A 21,613-nucleotide genomic window follows, 5' to 3' on the forward strand; every position below is an offset into this window, starting at 1 on the left:
GACTAGAAAGCAGGAGGGGACAGGAAAGCTGGTAATAGGGAACCCAAGGTTGAGAGCGAGAGTGTTGATGTGTTGTGGGGTTGTTAACTAATGTCATAAAACAATATGTTACTAACTGCTTAATGAGAAACTATTTGTTCTGTAAACCTTCATCTAAAGTACAATAAATAAATAAATAAGAAATAAAATAAAATAAAATGCCTAAGTATTTTTACAACAAATGTATCCAGCTTCTATGATCTTAACTTGCACGCAAAAGTTTGGTACCCAAGTTCAGCATTTCACATTTATTCCTATTAAGTTTCATCTTGGTCAGTTCAGACTGTCATGATCTCTTTGCATTCTAATTTATGTAATCCAGCTCTGCATGATGGGCCAGTTTGGTAACATGCCTTCTATATTTATACTCAGCTCATTGAGAAACTCAGGTTTTAGCAATTCTGTCCTACTTGACCTTTCACCCTAACCTCTTTTATGTCAACAATTAGTAGTTATCATTTTTGTTGATATTCTTTATGCCGAGTATTACGAGAGATGAGAACTAAAGGAGTTGAAGATAAGTATATGGCTCAGCCCTTGCCCCTAAGATGCCTATAATTTTGTTGAGAAGAATTTGTTACAAAAAGAAAAGAAAGAATTAGATAGCAATGCACTATGGTGTGCTTTTGAAATAATGTAGTGAGACTGATTTACAGACCAGGAAACCCAAGTCCATTACTTGATAGATGACTCTCAAGCAATTAAATGGTTTGTTGCATGGTAAAAGCTCTAGATACTACGGGAATGGGGAGGAGAGATCAACATGGTTTGAAACTCATATCATAGAGGTAGCAAGACTGCTAGGCTTTAGAGACCTAGTTGTCTTAAGCTAGGACCGAAAGAGAAATCACTGTTGCCCTGGCCTTTAAATCTTAGTTAATTTAAAAAAAAAAAAAAAGTCCTAATTCACATCTTCCTTATCCTAAACTGAAAGAGTGAAACACATGCTCATAACATAAAATGCATTCATTATAACATGAATGTGATCCATGAAAATCTATGTTTCTCTAAAGAACTGACATCAAAGTAGTTCCTGGCTCATTCTCCTTCTTGGTGAGACGATTAGATTCCACCCCTCCACCCTACTCAAACTTGGAGCTATATGTTGTTTTTCAAAATGAATATTTGATTACTAGAAGCCACAATTACAAGAATGTCAGATAACATTAATTTAATAAAGTTTGTTGCAGGAAAAAAAAACAGAATTTTAATCTTGATATACCTTTTTTTTTTCCCAGAAAAGTGGCAAAAATATGTGAATGGGAACTTCCAACTCCTCCCAAAAGGCTTTCTGTTTCTTCTTCCTCCCATCGGTGAGTGTATCAGAGGCCCAGAAGTCGATTGTTGTTTTTTCCCTAAACAAGGGAATCTTTCCAAAAAGAAGCTGCACTCAGAGAAAGACTGACTTGATCAGAGACTGCCCCCTGCCTTCCTACACAGCACATAGAGTTCAACTGCTTTTTTTCATTGAAAACAATCCTACTAACTTTGAAAAGACTTCGTATATAATGTGCCATCTGTATCTAAGATTTTTTTTTCCAATTCAACGGCCCTGCTTGAAGAACCGTAAGAGCAAAATTTGCTGTGTAAAATACTATAAAAATGTATCTCTAGGTATGTCATACCTCAATAATGGATATTACGTATATGATGCTTTTTTTGTTTTGTTTTGTTTTTTTTGTTGTTGTTGTTTTGCTTAAGCGGAGACATGAAATGCTGAAAATATAATCTAACACAATTGTGTAACTATAAAAAAACCCTCTGGCTATCAGGATTTGCTTTAGATCTGAAAAAATATGGGTGGAAGGATTATCAAAATACGTTGCATTTATGGCTGGTGGTAAGTAAGAGAGGAAGAAAATCTCCTGGTAGAATTTTTGTGCAGCTTTTTTTGTTCTGCAAAAATACTTGTCTTGGAATTTTTTATAGAATCCGGTCACTGATTTTTAAATCTACCTCAGACTATAATCTTTTAGGTGTGTTAAAACAGAGCTCTCTGATCAGGAGGGGAAATAATAAAGATTGAAGAACTAAAGTTTTCTGGTAGGTTACTATTGTTTATTAAAAAGTTCCCAAAGTCTCAAATGATGAGGAACTTTTTTTCTTACTTAGTATCAATCTTTAATTCCTTCCAGAATTTTTAAATCTGTCGTCTTGGAAAAATAAATATTTGAGGTGGGAGGAAAGCCCCCTGGTACAAAAGTTGTAAAAGCAGGTCTATATCCTCAGAAACCGGGGCGAGTTTTTGGAAACCATATTCCAGGAAGCACTGGGGATTGGCATCAAACCCAAGGATTTCGGGTAAATGACTCCTCTTTCCGGGGACGACTTCCGTAGACCTGAGGAAGGGAAGGAACAGCCGTGAAAACCGTCGGCTGATCCCCAGGACACATTAGGCAGGGGTTCGAGAAAGCCTCTCTGGCGACGACAAAGCGCACCAGGATGTAGTTGCTCAAATTTGCTTTCCAGAAAAAAAAGAAAAGAAAAAAAGTGCGTCCTAAATTTCTCCTTACACTATATTCTCTGGGCTAAGGTGCTGTTGCCAAGACCTTCTACAAAGCCCGTCGGGTCCGCCAGCGCTCAGCCCAGCCACCGCCTAGAGAACCCGAGGAGGCGGTATGCGCCGCGAGTGCCGGGGTGGCGGAGCTGACGCTCCAGGCTAAACTCTGCGTCCCGAGCCCGACTGTGTCCCCGGCTTCCGCACAGCGTTCCGCGTTCCGGGCCGCTCCGCGAGCGCCGCTCAAAGGCGAACTTGCCTGCTGGTGCCTACCCAAACTCGGAAGCCCAAAGCGCGCTTCAGCCCGCCGCCCCGCTAACCAACTTTCTGTCCGCTGCACCCGTACCTTCCCGCCCCCCGCGTGGGTCTCACCGCTGGTCCCACTCGGCATTTTTGCCTTTCCAGGGTAGGAGGACGAGACAGTTTAAAGAGCAAGATATGTAATTATTATTATTATCATCATTATCATTATTATCATTCGCTCCATGCCGGTTCGGCCGGGACCTGGGGAAAGGGAACAGGTCCCTGGCTTCAGCTTCGGCAAATGCTATCTCCCGCTAGGCTCGACAGTCCATTTTGCCTTAGCAAATATATCACGGGGATTTATATTTACATTTTTAAAAGTAATACAGATTTTCCAGTCTCTGACAAAATAAATACAATTCCCTCCAGAAAAGCCAGAACGAAGCATCCTGCACTCACTGTGATAAAGAGGATACTTGGAGAGTTTTTAAAGATGAGTGCTTAGTTGTTGTTTTTTTAAGAGAAGACATATGTTTTCTCTTCTATATTCATAAGTTACTGTGCTAATGAAGCATTTTTAAAGATACGAGCATTGGACAGTCCGTGGAGTTAGCAGAGCTGTCGCCGCCACCTGTGCGGCATCATAACAGTAGCATTCAACAGATGCTTCAAAAAAACTGAGATGGGTTTTCGCTTTGCGAAACAAAACTTGGTGTGGACAGTATGGTCACTGACAAATTAAATTTCAGAGCTCCGCAAAGTATCTAACTTCATTGGAAATGGAGGGATTCAGCGAATTCCAATGTCCCGATTTATCCTTTCACAAATCGGGAAACTGAGGCACAAGGAGAAGTGACTGGCCTTTAGGGCATCCAGAATAAGGAAGAGGCTCGACTCTTGTCATTGCCCACTCCTCCTCCTTGATCCCTAACTTTTGGAGCAAATGTTCCCCGGAGCGGGCCGGCCTCTCCCTTCTTTCAGCGCTCTACCAAGCTCGGGTCTCCATGCCATTACCCGTCTCCTTGTTAGCCTCTTCTATACCATGGCCTCTTGACGATTATATGTCCGATCTCAAGTAACCAAACCCGAGTCTCTGTCTTTCTTCGGTCCAACTACTTCCGACCTGTGAGAAACCAGTACCCACTTCTCCCACCGGCGGTCCACGGTGCCGTGCCGCGGAGCTTCTGCAGAGACCCGACCATTCCCCCGCCCCCGAGCGCCCAGTTCCCTCTTAGGAGAAATCTGCTCTGCCCGGCCCCTCGGTGGGAGCATCTCCACTACCAAGCTTGGCCTGGTTGCCTCCCAAGGCACCTAGGCCAAGGTGGCCCTAACTGCCCTTCTCCGCGCTGCAGCCGGGATACCGCAGGCACCTGCCCGGCGCCTAGGAGCCCGTGGACAAGAGCTCTGCCTGCCGGGTTGCAGTTCAGCATCCCGGCAGTTGCCAAAAAGGAGCTTTTGTGGTTCACTCCTTGCCTTGCCGCCTTGACCGTGCCTTGACAGCCCTTGAGGCGGCTGGACAACCAGCTGGCCGTGGGCCCCAGGCTCGGTGCCTGAGAGACAGGTCTAGCCCCGCCTCGAAAACCCGAAGGAGCTGCCCTTACAGTATCTTTCTAAGCACTTAGCCGGGCCTGGGTGGTCAGGAAGGGAATTGTGCTCTCCAGGGGCGCGAAGGCCAAGGGCTTTTTTTTTCTTTCTCTCCCTTCCCTGCATTTGGGGCTGGGGATAAGGGTGGGGACGCGGGCTTTATAACCCGGCCGTGGCCTTTACGCACTAAATCTGTTCCGCCCTGTAGTGCCTCAGTTGCTCCTGTTGGAGAGAGAGGAGAGGTTCGGAACGGAGACCCTCGAAGGGGGTTTCAAAGCTCGGTGGAACTTGCAAGACTCTTAGGAAGTGAGTTGAACTGAAATGTACAGGGGTGTGTGTGTGTGTGTGTGTTGGGAGGGGTGTTCTTTGAATGAATCTTTGAGAGTATATTCTTGACAGTCCTTCGTGCCATGACTGACCCTGTCCCCCCACCCCCCGCTCCGTCTCTTGCCTCATGAATGGTTAATCACTCCCCCCCTTCCAGCTATGGGTCTCGGCCCCCCCGCCAACAGGCTCCAGATGCACTAAGAGACTGGTCCAAACTGGCCCGGGGGCAGTGTGATGCTGAGCGCTGATTGGCTGCTTTTGACTCCGCCCCTCATCCTGTGTTTGGCCCAAGAGCGTGGTGCAGCTTCACCAGCGCTGGGTAGGCGCTCCGGTGCCCGCCGAGGACACTTCCTTCCTCGGCTGCGCTTTCCGATTCTGCCTTTGGAGCGGCTAGACTGCCAGCTGTGGCTGCTCCATCGGCCCCACTCCCCCTTACCTGCCTACTGCATATGAACTTTTGTTCCTTCTGCCTGGACATTGTTGCCGTCGGAGTCGTCGAGATCGTCGTGGTGCTCGCGTGATGGCCTTCGTCCGTTTAGAATAGTGTAGTTAGTTAGGGGCCATCGAAGAAGAGAGAAGACGCGAATAGTGCAGAGATGCTGGAGGTCGTCAGTTACTAAGCTAAGGCAAGATAGTGGATAGATACAAGCCAAACCTAGCCGGGGGCGCACGGTCGCCCACAGGAGGTCGACTTGCCGGCGCTTCCCATCGCGCCGAGCTCCCTCTGTCCCTCCCTCACTCCGCCGAGGCGCGAGGTTGCGGCGCGCAGGGCAGCGCAGCGCACCGACTGCCGCGGGCTCCGCTGGGCGATTGCAGCCGAGTCCGTTTCTCGTCTAGCTGCCGCCGCGGCGACCGCTGCCTTGTCTCCCTCCCGGACGCTAGTGGTAAGTTGGAGCCCCAGGCGGCATTGCTTTCCGAGACCCTAACGGTTTACAAGGAGGATGGGGTGGGGAGCGGGGACAGGTCCCGGATGGTTGCAGCCTGCAAGACCGCACTGGCGGGGGCGGGGATCCTGAACGTGCAGATCGCGGGGAGACTGGTGTCTCCTGGAGGAGAGGGGGCTTAGGTTCCACGGGTGGGGCATCAGAGTCTCGCAGGAGGATGGAAAGCGGGGGCGTCGAGATGAAGGACAGAGATGCGGGTCTCGAAAACCAGGTGTGGTGGGAGAGGAGAGAGAAACCGAAGAAAACGGGGGTGCGGTCTCAAGAAGCGGGGAGCGGTGGAAAGGAAAGAGACTAAAAACGGGGGTGTCACTGGGCAAGTGGCAGGGAATGCGGAAGCTGCAGCTGAGTTAGGGGTACGGGCTAAGTTCTTAAGAAATCGGACTTTGAGTGGGTGGGAGGGGTCGCAAGGCTTGGAACCGTGGAAGCAGGGGTGGCGGGCAAAGGATCCTCTATTATGCTCTCACTGAAAACCGACCCTAATTTTCGGCGGGTCTCAATGAGCACCGGTAACTCTGGGGGAGATCCACACTGCGGATCTGTGTCTTGGTCTCACAGTTCCTGGCTGCCTTTGAACAGCGCTGCTGGTGGTCACGTAAGTTTAAGACGGGAGTATAAGGGCATCCAGCGAGCTTTTTTATTACCTTACCCAAGTCACTTGGTGACAGTTTTGTATTTTGAAAAGGGTTGCAGCAAAGTCTCCAGTGCTGCCTCTTATCATTCCCGTTCGTTTACTCAGTTTAACCTGACAAGCAATCTTGACAGCGTACTCGGAACTGCTAAACATGAGAACAGGTTGCCGTTCCTGACACCACATAAAGTTCGCCATTGCAAAAAACGTGTCTGTGTGTCTGTTTATTTTCTGCGCCGTGCCCTTTGCCTTTTGCTTCCTGTTGGATAGTGTGTGACCTAAGGTAACAAACACCTTGTATTGTGTTCAAGACCCCATTATTTAAGCGACAGCCCTCCCTCCCTCAAATTCAGCGGGTGACATTCAGCACTTAAAGAATATCTAATTTGGTCGAGAATCACTGCCAGTACCTCGCAGCTTCATTAATATTTACCAGCACAAGTCCCATCCAAGGAAGCATCTGATTGCCGAGTCGCTAAGTGCATATGCCCCTCACCACATACCTTTTAGGGAGGCTAACTGAAGGAAGCTCGCTCTAGAGGGAAATAGAATTGAGCTAAAATGACCGGGGTTGGGGGAGATGCTACGCAGTGAAGTAACCTCTGAGCTCCCCAGTTAGCAGAATGGTTAAAAAAAAAAAAAAAAAAAAAGGACATATGGGTTCCAGAGTTTAAATTTTTGAATAAAAATTTTATGTACATATCATTCTCACAATCAAAATAAGAACACCGTTGAAACAAGGTGTAGACATACGTGTAGACACAGCGGAAAAGGGCCATGTGACATGCCCCACAGAAAATGATTTCTACCCTGGTCATTTCCTTTCTTCTGCAGTATTTCAAACACACTGGATATTGTCCTTTCAGAAGAGTATCATTTCCTTTGCACCTTGCTGTTTGGGAATCATTCCCACCCCCCCAGGGGTGGGGGCAATTAATTTTTTTCCTGTATGTTGGGGGATGTAAGTTATAGAAAGGGAGCCCTGATGGCGCAGTGGTTAAACGCTTGACTGCTAACCGAAAGGTCACTGGTTCTGACCCAACCAGCGGCTCTGCGGGAGAAAGATGTGGCAGTCTGCTTCTGTACAGATTTACAGCCTTGGAAACCCTATGGGGCAGTTCCACTCTGTCCTGTAGGGTCGCTATGAGTCGGAATGGACTCGATGGCAATGGGTTTTAGGTTATAGAATATTTAATTATATTTTTCATTCCCTGAGTATGTTCTTCTGAGCCTCCTGGGGAGGAAATAAAATATTTATTTGTTTCACCCGCATAATTTCTTTCTTAATAGACAGCTTTTATCATCTACAGCAGCAAGCCCAACGCAAGTCCTGAAACTTGGAAGGTGGATAAGGCTAGTGGTTGTAATGTCAAGGTAGGATCTGGGGTGTTTAAACCAATGCTGACAATGTTTTTCTATCTGCAGAGTCTAGGCAGGGTTATTAACCTTTGTTATGCTTTGATGATGGGTTTATCTCCTTCTAGAGCTCTCATAGATGACGGTGATGACTTTTCAGATAATAACATGACAGGCTTTGGCGCAGTATGAATTCATGGGAAGAGTGGTGAGAGCTGCCATTTTTTCAAAACCACTGGATGCCAGGCATGGAGTCAGGAGCAGTCACATGTATACATTATTTCACATAGTCTTCATAGCAAGCCTATGAATGAGGAATGAATTATTAACCTCATTTCATTGATACATTTGAATTCTTCCCCCTCCATTTCTCAAAGTATTCTTGGAGATTAATTTAAGGCAATGGAATAAGAAATATTTCTTTGTGCTTTCAAGGCTACCTAGGAAGAATGTGTTTATTTCTTTAACAATAAAAGTAAAATCTAAAAAGCCTATCATTTCTGATATAATGTTGGGTTAATCCGTTAAGGGTTTAAGCAGCCTCAGCGTCTCACCCATAGCTGTATAGAGATATTAGATCTCTCCTCTGGAAAATAAACTCTAAAATCCTGTTAGATTTGCAGGTTTATGACTACAATTTGAGATTTAATTATTTAGGAATATTTCTACATTTAGCTGGAAAATAACTAAATCTACATAACATTATGAAGCCGGGGAGAAACTTCAGTTATTTCGCTCCTCCATTTATTTCTTTCAGTTAAAAGCTATCCATCCCCAACTAAGGGAAAGACAAAATTAAACAAAATTTTGGGTAGAGGTTACCAGTAACGAACATCAAGTATCCTCAGCTGTTCAAGGCCTGAGGTTGAGGAAGACTGCTGCTTGCTGCGCCCGCTAGAAAATAATTGAGTCCCCAGTTATAATGGCTCCTAAAGCTCTAGACTACCTGGCCAGTGTCGTCAAAAAACCTCTTAACCACCTCCGCTTTTATAGCAGTGAAACGCCTCACATAGTAAGAATGTACAGCACCTGTATTGAGATTATTTTCGTAGAACGTCTAGAACAGCTTCATGTTGTCTAGTGGCGGAAATGCTGTAAGATGTCCCACTAACTGCCTGGGTAGCAGTGAACAAACTAGCAAAGTTTGACCATAACTTGGGGTTAATAATATATCTCACAATCTATTCCACCTGATTATTGTGAAACACATGGGTTTTAAGCACTTGGAAATTTTTAAATTATTACACAAAATATTATTTATTTTTAGACTTATTATGTGTCACCCTTCCAGGATGCCTATGTTATTTTGTCTACAACTTGTATATTCTATTGAACCTTATAATGTAATCACTAATCACCAGCCCAATGAGCGTTTGATCAATTGATTACTCCATCACTACTCTTCTTCCAAACATTTTAAGGAGGCTTCCCCATATCCTGAGAACATTGCTATAAAACAGATAAACAACATAAGCTGCGCCATCATTTAGCCAGTCACTAGCAGATTGAATACTAATGCTCGCCTGCAACAGCCCTTTGGCAGTCACTGCTGACATTTTAATGCACAATGATATAGTGAAAGCAGGATTTCAGAGATTAATACAAGCCAAAATCTGAATTCTGTTTTTGTCTCCCTCTACACAACATCTCTATTCCATCCTGCCTGTTAATTTATCCTCTCAGCTGTGGCTAAGACTGTGCTATCTGCAGTTTACGTAGATACTTGCTTTTTAGGGAGCTGTACGGGTAGCTGATGTTTGATGCAGTCAGTCTTGCTAATTAGGGTTAACCTTATTCATAGATGACCATTTACGTAGTGTAATTTGAGAAGCACTAGACAGGCCTTTTGGTCCCCAAACTAGTAGCCTTCATGGGTTTTCATGGCACTTGAAATTCTACATTCAGAGAGTCCCTTCTTTAATTTTAGGAATTGTCTCCTTTAAATACAAATACTCACTCAGAGGGGTATTATGTTATTATTACCTATTAATAACAATGCATACATTTATTGACAGCTATCAGAAAGTCTTTGGAACCTCATTGTCCAATATAATAGCTACCAGCCACATATGGCTATTTACGTTTAAATTTAAATTAATTAAGATTAAGTAAAATTATAAACTCAGTCCCTCAGTCTCACTGGCCACCTTTCAGCTGCTCAATAGCCATGTGTGGCTAGTAGCTACCTATTGGACAGTGCAAATATACACCATCTCTATCACTGAAGAAAATTCTATTGGACAGGAATGTTCTAGAAAGACGGGATCCTTAGTTTTATCATTTCCTCCACCTCCTTGCCATAATGGAAACACCTGCCTTCCTCCAGAGGAGAGACTTCCCTATATCCAGACAGATCTCTCAAGTGGAGGTTAATTAAATCTCATCCTCTACCCCGCCCCTCTTAATGAGTCTTATCAGTCTTCCCTAAGTGTAAGGGCTTAAAGTTATGGTTGAAATTCTCCTAGTCCCATTTTTTTAACTTCCAAGATGCCAGAACATGTCTTTTCTGCCTTTATTCAAAATAATCCTGTATTGAGGCTTACTCTTTAACAACATTTCTTGTCTTTATCTACACCTCCATTGAACTTTTTGGCACCTGGGTTCTTCTCACTGTTTATTCTTTATCTCGCCATTCTCTGGGGACTTCAGTATCCATGAAAATGTCCAAATAACACTCTAGTCTCTTTACCATTGTCCTCAGCTTCAGGCCCATGACCACACCTTAAATGCATCAACTTCTGAAATTTTAGAACTCAGAAATACCACTCTCAGATTATAACTTCCAGGCTCCATTCTTCCTTTGTACCTACTCTACAACCTCATCAAGATCTTATTCCCTGGGCCCCTCCAAAATCTTCTCATTTTACTGCCCTCTCTTGGCTTGACTTTCTTTTCTTCCTAATTTGATCCATACGTCAGTCCTGCTGTCAATATTTCTCACCATCTCCTGCAATGCAAATGCACACACCTGAGTGCCCTTTCATTGCCTCCACCTCACAGCTCCCCTATCTATTTTATACTCTGATTGTTGAGCATTAATAGAGGAACAGCTAACAATGCTGCACATTTACAGTCTCCAATCTCAGCTGGCCCTTAACACTGCTTAGCAATCCTTCTACATGCCCTTAGTCAATTTACTCTCCTGTATTCCGAGTGTTCCACACTTTTTTCACTCTTCTCAATTTCTCTACTCCATTCCCAAGTCCCCCTACTCTCAGCAACCTTACTTTCACACTTCAGAGAGAAAATAGGAGCTAAGGAGGAGCGTAAGGAACATGTAATCTTAGCTCACCTCCCCTCTAGACATTTGCCTATTACTCCCATCTTTACTTCTTTTGTCTTTGCCTCAGAAAAAAAAAGTATCCCTCCTTTTCTCCAAAGTTAACTTCTCCACCTGTACACTGGATCCTGTTTTCCTCCATATCCTGACGATCTCATTCACAATATGCTCCTCGACTTCTGAAGTAGTTTACGTGTTTCTTTTTGGGTACTTGCCCTCCACACAGAAACTTCTTTAGTCTTCCCCGTATTGAAAAATGGATCCTTTGGGATAGGCAGGGTTAGTCACTCCCTCTTTTTTTACCCCACATTGTCCTGATCATACCTTTATTGTAGTATAGTGAGACAAAGTCTCACTATCTTCACTTTCAAGGAGCACTCTGGCTGTACTTCTTCCAAGACAGAGTTGCTCATTCTTCTGGCAGTCCATGGTATATTTAATATTCTTTGCCAACACCATAATTCAAAGGCATCAATTCTTCTTCAGTCTCCCTTATTCATTGTCCAGCATTTGCATGCTATGAGGTGATTGAAAATATCATGGCTTAGGTCAGGCGCACCTTAGTCCTGAAAGTGACATCTTTTCAACATTTTAAAACGTTGCTTTTCAACACTTTAAAGTGGTCTTTTGCAGCAGATTTGCCCAGTGCAATATATATATATAGCTATATATATATATCTCATATTTCATAATTAGGTTCCCTATAGTGCAGGAACCATGTCTTATTTATTATTCATCCCCCTTTGTAGTACATTGCCTAACATTAAAAGGTGCATAATACATAGTTGCAGAATGTAAAACTGAATGAGAATATGTATAGAAAATTGGACACGTTATTTTTAGTTTGGAGAGGGTGATGATAAACAGCCATAGAACAGGATGCTGATGAAAAATGGGAGAGTACGGGTAGCTCATGAGTCCTGAAAAGGGGCCTGGAAGGAGATAAATTTCTCCATCTTAATTATACCAACAGTACTCAATTCCTTTACTTTGGAGTTGAAAGAATTTATAGTCACATCCTGAGTTATTGACAGACTCGTTTAGTATTCCCATACCTTTATGTGGGAAATCTATCTTCTTTGGGCCTTTGAGGGAAGAGAAAAAGCAAACTAATTGTTACAATTTAGCCAAACTTTTTGTTATATCATTGCAAAGAAATACATGTCGGATTTCTTTCTTAAATATTCCCTTAAAGACATTTATATTCATTTCGACCACAAAAATGACAGTCATTGGAAAGCTGGAATAAAAGACTTGATGCTACCACTCCAATTTTTCTAATACTCTAGTTTTAACTGTGAGTGAATAATTAGAATATATAACCAATTCTAAGAAAAAATGAGATTGTGACTTTATAGTTCTGCAAGTGATGGTTTCATTATTATATTTTAAACTAGTTATTAAAATAACCAAGTTTTCTTTCTGACTCCTGTTCCATTCCCATACCCAACCACATTCCTCCCACTAATTTCAGAGTTTCTTTCGGTAGATAGAAAAACTTTAAAATTATCTAAGTGGTCACAAATGCTATTTCGTCTGCCATACGTTCCTGTCGTTTTTCTCAATAGTCAGATCCAAATGACCATAAAAATGAAAGATCCTCTGATGGACAACAGAGAGACTAAAACCAAACCAAACCCGTTGTCGTTGAGTCGATTCCAACTCATAGCAACCCTATAGGACAGAATAGAACTGCCCCATAGAGTTTCCAAGGAGCACCTGGTGGATTCGAACTGCCGACCTTTTGGTTAGCAGCCATAGCACTTAACGACTATGCCACAAGGGTTTCCACAGAAGGAGTAGATCTGTAATAAAAAAGAGTGAGCAGTAGAGAAAGCAGAGCTTACAGGATAAATTCAAGGGATCTCTTGGGGCAGCCTAAACTACTGTATAAGGTAGTCAGCAGAGCCTGGGAAGAATGAAGGTGAGTAGGTGAATGTTACCTTTCAACGAAAATGAAGCATCTTGATTAGGAGTGAGGAAGAGAGGGTGGCCTTTCAGAGTTGAACCAGCATTATATATAAATACACAAATGAAAAAAGAAAAGAAAACTAAACACCACTGAGGTGAAAGACAATGTTGACTAACATCTAGAAAAGAATAGTGAAGAACAAACTGACTTGAGTTCCCCTTATCTTTCTGGGTTTATAAAACACGGGTTGTCTTCTTTAAAATCATCAGCAAATGCCTATGAGGAATGTCATAGTGTTCAAATCCTTTTATAAGTGTGTTTTAAGCTCACATTTCTCCCATTTTATCTCAGGAATCAAGATTCACTCAATACTTTCAAGTACAACTTCCTAAAACCAAGGTAGGAAGTCTTGCCCAAGTTAACAAGTAATTATTTTTTGTAAGAGAGGCCTAAAAGAGGATAATAATAGTCATTATTTATTATTTATTACTTTCTATGTACTAACCAAAAGGTTGGCAGTTCAAATCCACCAGCTGCTCTTTGGAAACCCAATGGGGCAGTTCTACTCTGTCCTATAGGGTCTCTGTGAGTCAGAATTGACTCACCGGCAACAGGTTTGGTTTCGGGTTTTATGTACTACACATTTCTAAAAGGTTTACACGTACTCACTCATATAAGCCTCACAACCACCCCACGAGAAGGTACTGCTATTATCCCTCGTTTGCAGGTGGGAAAACTGAGACACACAAAAAGGTTAAATAACCTACAAACTAAATGACCAAAACCAGGCTGTGAAACCAGACAGTTTTGATTCCAGAGCCCATGCCTTTAAGCAGTAAACTCTACTTCCTCTGGGTAGGAATTGACTATGTTTTCTTTCATACTGTAGCTGTGAGTTTTTGGACAGAACAGATTTTCACATAAACACGAGTATATTATTACTGTGTTCCTTAACCACTTGTATGCTGCTTGGAAAGTCAGTAAGATAGACACGTAACATTTTATCTGAAGTACAGCTACTAGACAAATGAAAAAGTACTGGTAATGCTGAGCGACTCAGGGCCAGGAAGCCTGAGTGAAGCATAGGGTCGTTACAGAGATAATATAAAGATAAGTGAGATCATGGATCACTGTCTATCTCAACTCTTCCTGCTTCTACTGCCAAATTAGTCAAATATAAGATAAAGATGAATAAACAACCTGTAAAAATTATGGAATTTCAGCACGTGTTTGTTGAGGGTCTCCTATAAACCCAACACTAGATTAGCTTCTGGAGAGGTAATACACATATTACACAATGCTTCCCTAGGGAAGCTAATAGTTATATCACACAGAAAAGTCAATTTCCATGTAATAATGTAATTCTCCAATTTATGATACAGGCAACATTGATTTCTTTCTTTCCTAACCTCCCATTCAGGATGAATGAAGGAAAAACAGGACAATCCCTTGCTCAATTTGGGCCTCAGTTTCCACAACTCTAAAACGAGAGGGTCGTACTAGATGATCTATCTGTAAGGATTGTTTAAACTAACTTCTTTATTACAAACAAGAATACAGAAACCACTGAGGTTAAATGACTAATTTCCCTAAGGTCACGAATCTAGAAACAAATAATATGAATATATAAAATGGAGAACAAGAATCTGGAGAAAATTCCCACAAATCTTAGCACTGAAATGAAAATAGTCAGAATTTAAAAGATAAAAACATTGAAAACGTAAGAAGATAATACCTTGCTATAAAGTAATTTGATTTTTTTTTTTTAATCTTAGGTTTGTACTTTGCTTTGGGTAAGTACCACTTTCAGAAGAGCAGCCAAACATGTTTATATCCCTAGTGGATATTCTAAGTCTCTGGATTCAAAGTGAAGCAACAAGATCAAATAAAACTTTATTTATTATTGTAGCATAAGACAAAATACACAGGAGAAAAATGTAGAACAGAATTCAAATTCATTAAAAAAGACCAGGCTTACTGGTCTGACAGAGACTGGAGTAATTTCCAAAACTATGGCCCCTGGACACACTACTAACCCAGAACTGAAACCATTTCTGAAGCCCCCTTTTCAGACAAAGATTAGACAGGTCTATAAAACAAAAAATAACACACGTGAAGAATGTGCTTCTTAGTTCAATCAAATATACTAGACTAAATGGGCAGCTCCTGTCCAAAAGCAAGACGAGAAGGCAGGAAGGGACAGGAACTGGACAAATGGATGCAGGGAATCCGGGGTGGAAAGGGGGAGCATGCTGTCACATGGTCAGGACTGCAGCCAATGTCACAAAACAATATGTGTATAAATTTTTGAATGAGAAATTAACTTGAGCTGTATACTTTCACCTAAAGCACAATAAAAATTTGAAAAAAGATAAAATACATTTATGACAACACTTACTTTGTTAAAAATTTTTAAAGAATATCCCTACTCTCAAATTTCTTTACATACATATCGCATGATAATTGAAATAATGCTTATTCCTTCTGCCTTGGAGTCATTCTTGGATCACCTTTTTCCATTAACTGTCAATTCAATCAATCAATACAGCTTCTGAATTATTTTTACAAAATGTTGCTCAAATGTGTCCCTTTTTCGTTTCCATTGTGATTATAGAATCTCAAGATTAGTACTTTGAAGCTCCCCTCAGACAAGTCCCCAGCCCATGTTTGGATTCTCCACAGCTCTCATTCCCCCAATAAGGGCACAAAATGATGCTGTCCAACTCTCGGGCAGAGCATATGTAGAATTATTAGTAACAGGCTGCTAAAGTAGCTGCCAGAGGTTAAGGCAAAATAAGGTAGGTCATGAAGAAATAAGCCTTAGGTAACAGGGAACGTTGGGAAATGGCTGCAGACAAATTCTCACACTAAATTCAGAGAAAGATATACAGTCGGCTTGTTTTGCTGTTTTTTGGGGGGGTGGGGTGGGGTAAGGGTATTATGCAGACTATAAAACCAAGAAGCAATGCTTAAAATTCAAATGTGTTTTGATTTTGTATGCACAGCGTAGAAAAGACTAATGACTGTATAAAAAAACCATCCAGGTTACATACTCATACATAAGAACACCAGAATTTTAATTTCAAATTTGAAAGAAAATAGATGTTATTGTTTGTGCCACTTACATGGCACTTAGTGAATTGTACTGTGTTTTGTTGCTATTTGTTTTTAGGGTATACTTTAGATTTCAGTGTCTGCTATGTGCCAGGTACCGAGTTAAATATTTGCTGTGCATTACCGCACTTTGGAATCTGAGTCTTTTCTTTACTATTGGGTTATAAACTCACATAGGACAAAGATTACACTTTATTCATGTTTATCCCCATCCCCAACTATCCTTTTCATTTATCATTACACATTATGGGTTCTTTAAATACATATTTGCTGAATAATTAATATATAAGAACACACTAGCATTGTCAGAAAAGGTTTTTACAGTGCAAATGTAAAGCTAACCTGGGTTCTAGTCCTTTATGAATCTCTGTGTCCATATCTGTTAAAAGAGTAAATCAGAATAGATGGTTACTTAGATCATTTCAGAGCCCTGGTGGCACAGTGGTTAAGAGCTCAGGCTGCGAACCAAAAGGTCGGCAGTTTGAATCCACCAGCCACTCCTTGGAAAACCTATGGGGCAGTTCTTCTCTGTCCTATAGGGTCACTATGAGTCGGAATCGACTCCGCGGCAATGGGTCTGGTTTTGGGTTTTTTAAAGATTATTTCAAATCCTACAAACATATGAAAATAGCAATAGTTTTCTAGTTCTGAAAAACCACTTAGAAGAATAATTCCCAGGTAGTTGATTTTTATAGCCCAGAAGGTAATGGCCATAACTTTTCAACTGCATGAGAAAATTTTAAACAAGGTAAAGCTAGTCCTCACTTAGTGTCTTGAGCTCGTCATTTTCCATGTACTCCAGTGCTCTACATTTTAAATAATTTATATTTTAAATATTATTAAATGAGCGAAGATGTCGCCTCTTATATTTTTTGTGAAAGTACATTTAAGAGATGATAGAATATCAATAACAAATTTAACATAAGCTTTCTTTTTTCAGTAGATTCTGTGTGCTCATTAGGTATGCCTTCAAAACCCAGCCAGGGAGTTTGCAGCTCTGCCTTAACTTTCACAACTTGCTCGCATAGATCTTCAAAGTCACCCAGAGGTGAGATCTCAGCTTAGGGTCTTCTCAGATCTTTCCTGAGTATATACATGTCCCTGAGCATGCATGTGGCCTTCTATATTCCCAGAAATATGTCAGAGCTTCTCAAAGCCCCGATGGACATCTCATTTCCTAGATTTTTATTTTAAAGTTTTTGTTAGCCTGTATGTAGTTTGCCTCAACGATTATCCACCTCTTCAGGCAGCCTTGAAGTTAAACAATTACTGCTTAATATTTTTGTTAAATACCCTCAGGGAAAAGGCTTTTTGCCCTGGGTAGATTCTGAGTCAAGTCAAATAAACACAGCCTTGCTAGTGGGATCTTACAGAGAACCACCAGATAGGTCAAATAATCACTATTCTCTGGGAATGAAGCTTTAAAGTAAGCTGCGTGCAGCTATAAATCCTACATGTGATGTTATTTAATGATTGGATAGAATGGATAATACCCTGCTACCTTTTCAGAAACCATTAAGTTATATTCTATAGTTATCCTACTAAATCACAAGCTAAGTTCCTTAGTAGATAGAACTATTACTAAGGAATAATTGCCACCGTTTTTTTGTTTTTTTTCTTCTCAGTAGGATTGTTACATAAGTAGGTTTCTAAGTTATTTTGTATGGTGAATCTTGACATGACAGATATTTTACCATTTTGGGGAGGGAAGGAAGGGTTTAAAACAATTTTTTTTTTTTTATTTTAAAATGTTTACTAAATCTACAGAAGTTTAAAAAGAAGTAAAGGTCAAAATGGATCGAAATGCGTTTCCAAGTCTTTTCAACATGAAAGCAATGCAGAAATATAAACAATTCCAGTGATTCATAGTTTCAACCTTTGGACACGGATAACTCTTTTACTCACAATTTTAAAAAAGGAGGGATATTTATGCTTTCTAGTTAAGAACTTTCCATTATTTTAACTCCTATAATTATAAAAGATTCAGGAAGAGTGAATACATATCACATGTAGAGAACTCAAAATTTATTGATATTGCTACATATTTGCTAATGTAGATACATATTTTTTAAATTCAACCTAATGTCTATTTATATATTCTCTTAGCTCTTTTTTATATATTTGCTATTTATTTATATTTTTTAATATTTTATATTTGTTATTGCAATTTTTTTCAATCTAAGAACTATTCTTATGTTCTTTACATTATTCTTTCATCCCTCATTATTTATATCATTTTCTAACAAAGGCAATATATTATCAGAAAGTGTTCAATAATATAATCATAAAACAGCCGTATTAATTCATATATCTACTTTTCACAACAAAATACATTTTATATTTGTAGATATTTTGTAGTTTCCATATATCAATCTCATATATGCTCTCATTTGAGCTTCAACATAACTGGGAGGAAGTTAAGGCCAGTATTATTATACGGATTACACAAATTAGAAAACTAAGGGTACAGAAGGTTAAAATGCTTATCCAAGGTCATACGGAGTTACTGTAGAGCCAGAATTCAAATAAACCCAAGCTTTCTCATTCAAATTCCACTCTATTTCCAGTACACCTTCCTTACCCCATGCCATGGACATTTAGTTCCGGAAGACTTTAGATGCTTAAAAATAGATGATGCAATTAAGAAATTACATATATATATGTGTGTGTGTATGTGTGTGTATATATATATAGTTATGTTATATGTATACACACACTATAGTTACGTTACACTGAGATAATTAAAGAACATATGATAAACGTTTTCTTTTGCAAAAGGGAAGCAGACATTTATTTGCATGTGGTCAAGGTTTTAGTAAATATTGGCTGATGGATGAGCAATATGACTTTTATGAAAACAAACAAACAAAGTTCTAAATCACTTTATGCAGAGTAAATTGGAAGGCTAGCCACCCAGTTGTACTTTAGCCTCGCATTTTTCTTGAAAGTTAGTCAATCATTTTTTAATATCCCCTGAAACTGTTTTCAAAATAATGCATCACCTAATGATTTTTCCTTTAGTTTTAAAACTGAGCCCTGGTTGCACAGTGGTTAAGAATTTGGCTGCTAACCCAAAAGGTTAGCAGTTAGAATCCACCAGCTGCATAAAAAAAAACCAAACCCGTTGCCATCGAGTCCATTCCGACTCATAGTGACCCTATAGGACAGAGTAGAACTGCCCCATAGGGTTTCCAAGGAGTGCCTGGTGGATTCAAACTGCAGATCTTTTGGTTAGCAGCCATAGCTCTTAACCACTGCGCCACCAGAGCTCCTTTCTTGTATTAGGAGTATTCAATTTCCTCTATTTGTGTTCCAAACTCCTTTGAGCCTTTGAGGGTGATCCGGATAGACAGTTAAAAGGAGAAAAGGAAAGGTTATGTCAAGTTTTTTCATGACTTCTGTCCATGTTGTATTTTTATATCTAATTATGTACTCATTAAAAAAAACCTAGTTCCTTTATCACCATCTTTAATTAATACAAAGCGATACCATTGTTGTTTTTGTTATACAATAATTTCAAAAGAATTTTTCAAACTTTTGCCCTCAGATCTTAACCTGGGAAACACTAGCCTACTCTTAATCTGAGTAACCATGAAGATTTCCCTCATCATCATCACTTAAGAAATATTTTTTGAAGCTTAATTATCACTGACATTGTAAAACTATGGCAGAGAATATAGCATCTGCTCTTAGAGTCACAGAATTGTCAAATCAGTTTTTTTCTTTTATTTGTCAAGTCAGTTTTTAATGAACATTTATTTTGTGGTATAGTTCCTATCTTTGAGGGACTTATGTTTTATTTGGGAACATAAAATACATTCACCTGCAACAAAAACCAAGACATTATCTAATGAAGTACTAAATTATGTGCCGTGTACAAAGGAAGAGAGAGAAATAATGAACAGAATTTTATTGGAAGACATAGGACCTGAGCTGGACGCTGAAAGATAACTAAGATTTGAATTGCCAGAGAAGAAGGGAACCATTACAAAAGGGTATAGGACATTCATGTTTCACAGTGTGGGAAAATATAAATTAGGAACCAGTTAATGGGAATATGATAGTGACCTTTGGTTTGAGTATATTTAAGATAATGGTGAGACAGGTACCATCAGATTTTCTTTGGAGATACTTGGGAGGTGCTGGATCTCTGGAGACAGATCAGCCCAGAAGGTAAAAGAATGAGGAGTATTTCATACTAAACTAGTTTAGCTGAATTTTAAAAAACTTCCAAGGGAGAGAAAGTTGTAGAGAAAAGAGAGGGCCAAGGATTAAGCATTGAGGAGTATTTAAGGCTCATATTTATCTTGGAATCTTTAGAATGAAGCCTTTTCCCCGTTTTTTCCCAGCTTTATACATTATTACATTCAATGATTGTTAAGATTCTGCTCTGTGAAAGACATTGGACTGAGTACTTCAGGGTCTCCCAGGAGAGGAAACAATTCTTAGTTCTGATCATTAGTAGTTTGCGGTCTCGTTGAAGATGCCGTATATAAGTTCTCCAGAAAGGATTTGGCTAAAGAAGGTCATTGTTAACTTTAGAGCAATTTCCGGGAGTAGATAAAAATGAGGTTGTTGGGATTAAAATACTGATTATATAAAAGGTCTTTGTTTCAAAGCCCCAAGAAAGAATATGCATTTGGATCCACTCCCTCACGTGCCATTTTCACTATCACCTAAACATGTATTGACCAAATCTCCTTTATACTGACTCACAGGAATTTTCAGATGGATAAGATTTTTGTTTAAAAAATATCCCCATGAATCTAGAATCACTCATGCTGTATCCTGTGGCTCTTTATGTGTTTCAAAAAATAAATCAGCAAACAGGAGTTGAGCACCTTCTTTGTGTCCAGCAACAGGTTAGTTCAGTTGAACAATGCAAAAGGAAATAGTAAGGTCCCTACAAGTAGAAGTCATGTGAATCAGAATTTTTTTTAGCAAACCCTTAGATATCCGAATTGTACTTTGTGGTGTAGTGGTTAAGAGCTCGGCTGCTAACCAAAATGTCGGCAGTTCGAATCCACCAGGCACTCCTTGGAAACACTATGGGGCAGTTCTACTCTGTACTATAGGGTCTTTATGAGTCAGAATCGACTCAATGGCAATGGGTTTGGTATTTTTTGGTAATGACCTGTAGATTAGACCCTCAGATAAAATCAATTGTCTTAATACCAAGCGACTGTTAGTTCTCAGCAACAAAAAATCATTTATTCTTATTAGATTATGGAGTTTGGTGTTTTTAGGAATTTTAGCAAAGTACTTTATAATTCCTCAATGCATGGATGAGATTATGAAAACAGCAACACATTAAGTACTAAACATTTTAATAAAGCAATAGAACTAAAGTATAGTAATTAAATCTATAGTGGACTTAATACTTCTTGTGTTTTAAAAATGAATTAAGGCTTAGAGAGGGTCCCTGACTTGGCCAGGTCACACAGCTAATGACTGGCAAAACTACAGAGAGAACTCAAATTTCCTAACTCTTTATCCACCATGGTTCACCGCCTCTTGAAGTCAATGTGGCATATTAAATGAAAGTCTTTACAAATTTGACTACATCATACTGTCCTTGAGAATCATGTCATGCTCAATAAATTCAGAATGAACAGAAAGAGCATTTGCATTTTTGGCTTCAATAATTATAAAGTTGATACAAGTATGTGAATATTTTCAAGATTATGAC

General features: G+C 40.2%; 1 protein-coding gene across 2 annotated transcripts in view; it reads left to right on the top strand.

The window, feature by feature from the left end:
• The first annotated feature begins 4,998 nt into the window (after nucleotides 1-4,998).
• The window catches only part of HTR2C (5-hydroxytryptamine receptor 2C), a 309,552-nt gene continuing 292,937 nt past the window's right edge, over nucleotides 4,999-21,613 (top strand). Inside the window, exon 1 of one of the 2 annotated variants that reach the window (XM_004379787.1) lies at nucleotides 4,999-5,574. The gene's annotated coding sequence lies outside the window, so the exon portion shown is untranslated. The remainder of the gene's footprint in view (nucleotides 5,575-21,613) is intronic. The other variant, XM_023734478.1, reaches the window with a different exon arrangement.

The sequence above is a fragment of the Trichechus manatus genome, unplaced genomic scaffold (assembly GCF_000243295.1).
Source record: "Trichechus manatus latirostris isolate Lorelei unplaced genomic scaffold, TriManLat1.0 scaffold00068, whole genome shotgun sequence".
NCBI classification, from domain to species: Eukaryota; Metazoa; Chordata; class Mammalia; order Sirenia; family Trichechidae; genus Trichechus; species Trichechus manatus.